The following is a 9,135-nucleotide window of genomic DNA, read 5'->3' on the forward strand; positions in this document are numbered from 1 at the left end:
ATTCTCTCCGGCCCCGAAAACCACTGATCTGCTTTCTGTCTCTGTGGATTTGCCTATTCTGGACATTCTCTATAAATGGAGTCGTAAAGTATGTAAACTTTTGTGACTGGCTCTTTCTCCTTAGCATGATGTTGCAAGGTTCATCCACATGGTGGCATGTGTCAGCACTTCTTTTCTTTTTATGGCCAAATAATATTCCATTGTCTGGATACACCACTTTCTGTGTATCCATTCATCTGTCTGTGGACACGTGGGCTGTTTCTGCCTTTTGGCCATTGTGAATAATGCTGCTATGATATTTGTGTTCAAGGATCTGTTGGAGTCCCTGGGAAGGCCACATTTTGGGACCGGAGGAGACAGTGGCTGGGGTGTCATTCTCCCTTCTATACGTTTTGCTTCCAAAGCGGGGGTAGGGGCAGTGAGCACAGGGAACTACTGGAGGGGGGAATGGTGTCTATGTAACCACGTGGCTTTCCTTAAAGTGTATCATTGAACCATCACGGCCACATGGTACGTGACTGGGAAATTTAGCAATCCCATTTTATAGAGGTGGAAAGTGAGGCTCACAGGGGCTCCAATCATACACTCGAGTTCACGAGGTTAGTAAGTGACAGAGCCCTGACCCACGAACCAGCCATACCTCTTGCAGGTGTCTGTCTTCACCGAACGTTACACGGCTGGCAAAAACTGGAAGGCAATGAAAAATCTCCTTCCATCTGCGGAATCAGTTTGCCACAATTTTGTTCTGCTACTAGGTATAGCCTAGGGGTTGCCTTTCACTGAGTGCTGAGCACTGTCTGTGTTATGTCACCTCACAGTGTCCTAAGACCACACTGTGGGACGTGCGTTCTTCACACCCCTCCTTGTAAGCACCAGGAAATGAGGGCTCAGGGAAGTGCCACCCGAGTCATAGCTCTGGGCTGCCACACGGATAATTCTCAAATGGTTTTGTGCCTCAGGATTCCTCGTGTCAAAGTGGGGGCCTAGGAATATGCATTTGGAACAAGGGTCCCAGTTGTTTCTGAGGCAGGTCATCTATGGACCACACATGAAGAAACCTGCGCCATCCCAACATCTGGGGCAGAAGACGGGGGCTGGGTAAGCTCACATGGTATTTTCTGGCAACTCCCCCAAATCCTCTGATGAAAGGTGCTGCAGGCTGGTGTCCGGGGTTGTGCGGGGGGGCGGGGGGGGGTGAAATGGGGGTGTGGGGACAAAGCTGGGGCGGGGCGGGGGGAATGGGGGCGTGGGGGTGGGGCGGGGGCAAAGCTGGGGCGGGGTGGGGGGTGGGGCAGGGACAAAGCTGGGGCGGGGCGGGGCAGGGGAGGGGCAGTTAGAGGCCCTTTGGACTGAGCTGCCGGTTTTTCATGGCCTCACTGTCCCCAGGGACCTGTGGGAACAGACTCCATACTTGGGTGCAGGGACGGACACCCCTTCCCTAAGGGCTACCTACCTCTGTGGCCACCAATGGGCACAGACCACGAGGAAAACCACGAGGAATGTACCAGGTTCTGGTACATTCTCTGCTATTACTGACTGTCCTCTTGGCTTCCTGGCCTGCAGCAAGCTCCCACCCCCAGTGTGTAGCAGGTGACAGGGCTGGGACTGGACCCTGAACCGGTTGCCTTGGGGACAATGGATGAGCTGACAGCAGGGCGGTATCATCAGCACCTCCCCAGCCAGGGCGCGGGGGTGGGGGTCAGGCACATCCATGTGCCCCCCTTTTTCCCTCCTCCCTCACTCCTGGGATGGCTGCAAGTACAAGCGAGACCCCGGCTGAGTGCCTGTGAGGAAGGATGATAAATATATGTTGGGGTTCAGAGCTGGTGGAGTCGGTAATTTGGGGCTTACCTGGGAGAGGAGGCAGCAGGCACCTACCATTTGGGCCAGCTCGGGCAGACGGCAGTGAAGGGCACGGGCAGACGTGGGGGGCAGTGGAGGGAAGAGGCGGGGAGCCCGGCATCCCCAGGCCACGCTGACTCAGCAGAGCCCAGGGCCTGCGCCTGCTGACTACGCTCTTCCCAGAGGTCCACTCTCAGCTGCCTCTTACAGCTCTCCTGGGGGCTGGCTGCATGCGGAGAGCAGGATGGGAAGCGGGCCCTGCCCTTCATGAAGGAAGGAGCTGGTTCGAAGGGAAGGCAGGAGGCTTCCCAACAGCTCTTTAAGCAGTGGGCCCGGCCCCCCTGCCAGAGACTCCAGGACGGTTGGTGGGAGTAGATGCTTGGGGCCTTGTGGGTCCCTGCTTGTAGAAGCAGGTGGAAATCTGGGACAGGGATCATTGTTTGACCTGGTGGAGGAGTCTGCTGTGGGGAAAAACCCGGAGAAAAGGAGCCTTCCCCCGCTTCCCTCAGCACATGGGGTAGGAAAAAAGTTGGGGGCTCAAGGCTCGCTGAAGACCCCCTTGGACTTGGCTAGCTCAACCCTCTCGTGTTCAGAGGGGAGGAAGTTCAGAGGGGTCAAGGTCATGCAGCAAGGATGAGCATGGCTGGGCCTAGAACAGGTCCTAAGACTCAGGGCATGGGAGAGTAGGGGGCGGGGCAAGGAGTCTCCAAGGCTGGTCTCCTGCATTCTTGTATTCAAATGCAGGTTCCAGGGGCCTACAGTGATAGAATCACAGGGGTGCTTGTTATGAACCCCGATTTGAGAGTGTCCACTGCAGAGGTTGGGGGTGAAGTTGGAGATCTGTCTTTGACCTTAGGCAATGACTACCCCTGGAATCCTTGGTCTCCATCTGTAAAATGGGTACATGACACTTCACATGAAGTGCCTGCATGGTGCTGACACATGGAGAGTACTGTGTCACACCAGTGGATAAGACTCTGGTCAACTGGTTAACTTAGGGACAGTTGTTGGTCCTGGTCATGTCTGGGTGGGGACTGGGTAGAGGGCAGTCTCCCTGCACCAGCTGGCAGACCTGGGCGAGAGTCTCAGAGGGCAGCTGTGTTCAGCTTGTGATGAGAAGGACATTTGGTGCCTGCCCCTTGGCCTGTCAGAGTATAGATAGGCCCAGCGGTCGTGCCTCAGGGATTTTGTGAAACCTGGGCCTCAAGCCCTGCCACCAGATGTCACCTGGTGAGTATGTGTCAGTTTCTGAGGAGAGGGAGGGGGTGCAGTCAGGAGTGGGCTTGGTATTATAGGTGTCCCATGGGCTTATGGGTCAGCGCAAACAGGAGAGCGCATGCTGGGGAGGGTTCTTTCCAGGGGACCTCGGTCACCAGGGTGGCCAAGCCAGACTATCAGGGCACAAGTGAGACAGCCCTGGGGCTGCCCAAAAATGCCTAGGGGGGATTTGTGGGCTCAGATCCTGCAGCGTGTCCATGGGACTGATAGGCTAGGGCCCTCCAAAGATGAGTGCTGAGGCCCGGGGTTGGATGACAGCACAGTTCCCTGTCCTCTGTCTCCAAAGCTGGGCAGAGGGGGAGAGCCTTCACGCCACTCACGCTGAGCTTTTACTTCCTAGTCAGGAAGGCACAGACAGAGACGCATCCCTTTGGATTGACTTCTTGACGTTCAGAAGTCAAGAACAGCATTTTCTTGAGATGTATATACAGATTTAGAAGCAGCACCATGGGCTAAAGTGTGTTTTGGAGGGACTGGAAAAGCTCCAGCAGCCCTCTGCCGGGTGGGGGATGGGGTGGAGGGGGTGGGTTGGGCAAGAGCCCAGGCACCTTTAAACCTCCTGGGGAGCATTTAAAACTCCTAATGCTCAGACCACACTCCAGACCCCAATGAAATCGGGCAGGCATGGGTGTTTCCGCCCCCACCCCAGGTGATTCCATTACACTGTCAGGTTTGAGGACTACTGTGGCCACCCTCGCCTCGAAGGAGACCCACGTGTGGAATCCGTCAAGCATACCTGTGTGGTGTGTCCCAGGAGCGTGGACTCAATCCCTGAGGGGGAGGGCCAGGTGTTGGTGTTTTTGCAAAGGTGCCTCCCGGGCGGAGAATCATCACAAATCCCATCAGGGCCGTGGTGGGACTCCTCTGTGACCCCCCTGGGTGTCCCTGTGTCCCTGGGCCAGTGTTTTCTTGGAGAGTCCTGGGATGACCTTGAGCTAAGACCAGGCGCTTGGCAGCTGCACTGAGATGCAGCTCATTAACCCCGTATCCCAGAGACGCGCCGGCACATCAGCCGTAAGGGCCATGTTGCCAACAGGGACGGCTCGCAGGTGGCACCACAGAACTGCTTCTCCTTGGCTGCCAGTTGCAGCCAACGGAACATCAGGGGCCACTCTTGTAGGGACAGGCCTGGTACAGAGAACGTTAGGATCTGGGGCACGTCAGTGTGATGTTGGGCAAATTCCTTCTGTTCTCTGACTTTCACGTCCTTGGTCCTTTCTTAAAGACAAAGCGCGTGGGTGAATGCAAGTCAGGTGTGATGAGTTTCTAAAAGATGACGTGTCAGGCTCCTACAAGATGTCAAGGCAAAACCACGCTTTTGAAAGGGGGAAACTGAGGCCTAGCGGGCTAAGTTTCCCAGAGCCGGGGTGCGAGGTCAAAATCACGTGCAGCCTCAGTTACCCTCAAACTCCTTAGTGACCACAAGGGTGGGGCACCCAGCTTTATGCACCAACCCTGTGCGGTAAATACGTACAATACACAAATGCAAATGTCCAGTAACATGCCAGGGACACGCCACGCCTGAGAGCCTGCAGACGGCAAGATATCATTAAATACAGTGTTTTAAATTAACCGGTTTAAACAGTTCCCTTTCCCTTTCCTCTCTCCTCTCCGCTCAGTCCCTCTAACACCTCCACTGAAAGCTCCCAGTTCCTGGCAGGAACCACAATTCAACCTCAGTTTGACTTAATCTGTACTGTCTCCCCAGAACTTCTTTTAACTTCAGAAGGAGTCAGGGGTCACCCGCTGGGGCTTTAAGCAAATTCCTCGGGGAGTTCTCCTTCCCTGAGGTGGGGAGCTCCCAAACTGGGGTGTGTTTGAGAATCCCCCTGTGGGGGGGGGGCTGGGGTCCACACTTGTTAGAAGCCCCCCCAGGGGAGTTTATGCCCTCTCCCTGGTGGGGGAAGGACGTAAGTCCCAAGACTGGTCAGGAGTCTGCCCCGCCCCTCCCCAGTGACCTCTGCTCTTTGTCCCCATCCACTGGTCAGGTCAGGTGGCCAGCGTTCAGCACACAGTGGGATGGTGGGGAAGGGGAGAAGTGACAGGTTAGAAACCTCCAGATTCCAGGTAAAGCCTGGTCGTTTGGGGTATCCCCTGGACACTTCCTGCACCTTAGTCAAAGCTCATGCAGCCTCCCAGGAGGAACCAGGCAGCTGGTGCTTAGCTGGAGAAAACCCATGTCCCCCCACCCCCACCCCAAGCTGCTGACTGTGAGGGAGGGCGCTGCCACTCTGATGTCACAAGAAGGCGTCTTCTGTCAGGCCTCAGCAGCTATTCTTAGTCTCAAGAACACACCTCCGCCTGGTAGAAGTCTCTAGATTTCAGCAGGCTTTTCATAAATAAGTGAGAAACTTGTCGTGTGCAGGCCGCTGGTTAAATACTTATTTCTTTTATGCAAGATGTCCCAAGAGTCTCCGTGGTGGGCACCCCGCCCCCTCCCCGATGAACCTTGTAAATATTCTTATAACTTTTATCAATTGAACTTACCTGCCGGCCTGGAACGAGGCCCCTTCGTAATCACAGCGAACAGGAGAGTGCTTTCTGTGTTGAGCTGCGTTCTAAGTCCTAAGCGACGGTGGAGGCAGTTCCGGTGGAGTAGTTCCAATGCAGCTGGAGAACCTGTGTTCAAATCCTGCCTCTGCCGCTCACTGGTCATGTGACCTTGAGGCAGTCACGTTGGTTTCTCTTTGCCTCTATGTCGACTTTCATGGAACCAGGGCAATGAAAGTAAAAGAACTGAACCACAGAGTGCTTAGAGCAGCACAGTTGAGCCCTCTGAGGGTCTGTGTTGCCCCTGATGGAGAAGCACTCTGTGAGGAGGTACCGTTCTCCTAATTCACCCATGGGAAACGGAGACCTCGCCTCCAGGTTAAATGACTTAGCCACGTTCTCTCAGTAACAGAAGCAGTATTTGAATCAATGGCTGTTCCACTGGAAAGCTCACTGTCAATTATGGAGCTCTGCTGCCCCCTAGGGCAGGGGGCGGGAATCAGACACCACCAAGACCGGCGGGACTTCCCTATTTGTGAGCCTGTGACCACCAGGAAACCAGTCCCATTTCTTCCCCCTGGGGGAGCCATCCTCCTTCACCGTCTGTTTCTTTTGTCTTGGGAACCTTGGGCAACTTGGTGTCCCCTCGCTGAGCCTCAGTTCCTTCATCTATAAAATGGGTTTATAGTAATAGCATCCACTCTGCAGAGTAGCATGAGGATTAAATGACAGCTTTTTCAAGGCACCAACCTCACCAATAGGGTAGGCGCCATGATCTTCAGCCTCCAAGACCAACTGACTGCCAAGATGTGCCAAGGCTGGAAAGTTCCCGTCTTCCCGTCTCCCTACAACCCTCCCAGGACTTCATCTTTGGCATAGGTTCTCTGGGGACTTGCTTTGGTTGTGTGCAAATCTCTCTCTTAATGGACACTGAGGCTCTGCTGACGTCCTTGCCTGGAGCAGGAGCCCAGGAGAACCGGACACTGCCTCTCTACATGCTGCCCCCCAGGCATTCTGGAATAACTCACTGCCCGGTGACGCACCATCTGGTGACTTTATCCAGGTGTTTCCCATGTGTTTTCACATTGCGATGGAAAACACTTGGTTAAGTCACAGCAGGGCCAGAGCCTCTTGCCGGCTCCAGGAGGGGGTGACAGGACCACCCCAGGGCCAGCCTCTCCCCGGCCCCCATCCAGTCTGGTGGCTCTCAGTTACCAAGGGGCTGGTTACCCCATTTCTGGCCTTATCATCCCCTCGCTAGCCCCCACCAGATGATGAAAGAGGAGCTCAAATGTGATACACACAATAGCGTGCCCAGCTAATATTTTGTTTATCGGACTAGAATGAATTCCCCTCCCTTCACAAGTTTTCCTTCTCCTGTCGGCTAATCCTCCAAAGACCAGTTTTAAATTCTCCTTTCTGGAAAATCCATCTCGGCTGTCCTGGACTCACACCAGCCTCTTCCTTCACTGGAATGCCAGTAAGAGTAACAGGGGCAAGGGATGCAGAGCCAGCGGGGTGCATTGAAAGTCCTTCAAACCAGTCATGGCCCTGGCAGGTGGGCAGAGTTCAGTATAGAAGGAAGCCATATGGGCAGGTAACAACACACTTCCGTGGTGCTGCTCTGAGGAAAAGGGTGGGGGAGGGGGACTGAAGATTCAAATTGGAGCAAATTAGGATATCTGTCACTGGAGGGAATCCAGGCTTTGAGGCCATCACCCCATGTGCAGGGTGAAGGGGACCTGGAATCTTCCATCAACATAGTGAGTATAATTAGGGTTCAGCTGAGGTCCCTGGAAAAATCAATTCTTCCTTCCTGGCTATAGAGCAATTTGCCGCATTCTGCACTAGATGGGGAGCACCAACTTGTCAGGACGGCATAGAGCTTTCCTTAGCTGGGTCTTTAATCCCCAGGAGAATTAGTGGTTAGCACAGAGATGAAGAAGTAAAGCAAAGCCATCTTATTTTTGGTTGTTTTGACCCTGTATTGCACTGGAAAGTAATCCATGTCTATTTCATATTTTAAGTGTTTGAAACGTTCAAGAGGTTTTGGTATTGTCTAAACAGAAAGGCTTGTGATTCCAATTTTACACGAAGTGAGTGATCAATTACAGCCGGATCTTTTTTCTAATTGTAAAGATACATATGACATAAAACCGATCATCTTACACATTTGAAAAGTGTACAGTTCGGAAGTGTTAAAGACGTTCGCATTGTGGCATCTGGACAGATTTTTAGCTTGAAAGTTACAAGAGAATTTTTACTAAGTTTGCGAACAGTATGCGATGGTTTCAGAGAATTTAAGATTTGCCATATTTAAAAGTTCATTGTGTTAGATATAGAAGAATTCAGGAAGTACTTGGGAAGGTTTTGAAAAGTGCTTAAGAAGAATCAAACATATTAAATTCATTACTTCCTTTCATGAATTTAAGGGAATTTAATGAAGTGGTGTTTTTGTTTTTTTGTTTTTAAAAAAAACCCTTTAAAGTGATCGTAAAATATGGTCAACTTATAAGCAAAATAGTGAGGTTCATAAATTCAACACAAAATCTTAGGGAAGAACTGTGTTTCGAATTTGTATTTGTAAAAAATAGAATATTAATTGAAAAAACCATCAAAGAGGCCCCTGAAAAATATATTTCACAGAAGGCTGTTAGGACACTAAAACCCCATGCTCACAAATCAGTGCTTTACAGCCTTTAAACCATTTGTGCATAAAACACTTCACTACTCAGTGGTTTCCAAACTTGACCTTGCATCAGAAGCCCTGGACAGTCGATTCAAAGATTGCGGGCTCTGGCCCAGAGTTCCCGATTCCGCGGCTGTGGGGCCCAAGACTCTGCATTTCTAACAAGTTCCCAGGTGTGGCTGATGCTGCTGGTCTGGGGACCAGACTTTGAGGCCCACACGACAGTCACAGAGGCCAGGCATTCCCATGGCCTGCTGTGTGGCCCTGGCTAGTTACTGCTCTTCTTTGGGCTCTAGCAGCAGAAGAACGTAACGGCACTTACCCTGCAGGGTTGCTGTAAGGGTCAGGGAGCCCAGGCACACAGTGGGCTCCCAGTGTTTGGCAGAGATGACTGTATTAGACTGACGCCCGACATGTCTCATAGCCTGATGCCGTGAACATAGTAGGTGCTCTTGTCAAGAAGGTGGAGATGGTTTACTTCCCCTTGCCCACTAACTATGGCTGCTAGAAGCAGTATTTATGTGTTACTCGAAGCAGCCTCACTAAAAGCACCTGGGTCTCAGGGTTTGCTTTCTCCATGAAGATGCCCAGTGGCAGAGGCCGGCGAGGCTTGTAGAAACACAAGCGATCACTGTCTCGACTGTTCAGTGAACCGAGAGGCCACAGGGCATTCAGCAGAGCGGAGCAGTGGGCCTGATGAAGAGCATAAGTCCCAGCTACAGGGTGGAGATAATCAGACCCACCGCACACGGTGGTTGTGAGGAGTCAGTGAGACACACCACGCACGTCCAGTGACCAGCCCAGGGCCTGCCACGGAGACCACAGTGCGAAGCAAC

This window comes from Rhinolophus ferrumequinum, chromosome 25 (genome assembly GCF_004115265.2).
Source record: "Rhinolophus ferrumequinum isolate MPI-CBG mRhiFer1 chromosome 25, mRhiFer1_v1.p, whole genome shotgun sequence".
Lineage (NCBI taxonomy): Eukaryota > Metazoa > Chordata > Mammalia > Chiroptera > Rhinolophidae > Rhinolophus > Rhinolophus ferrumequinum.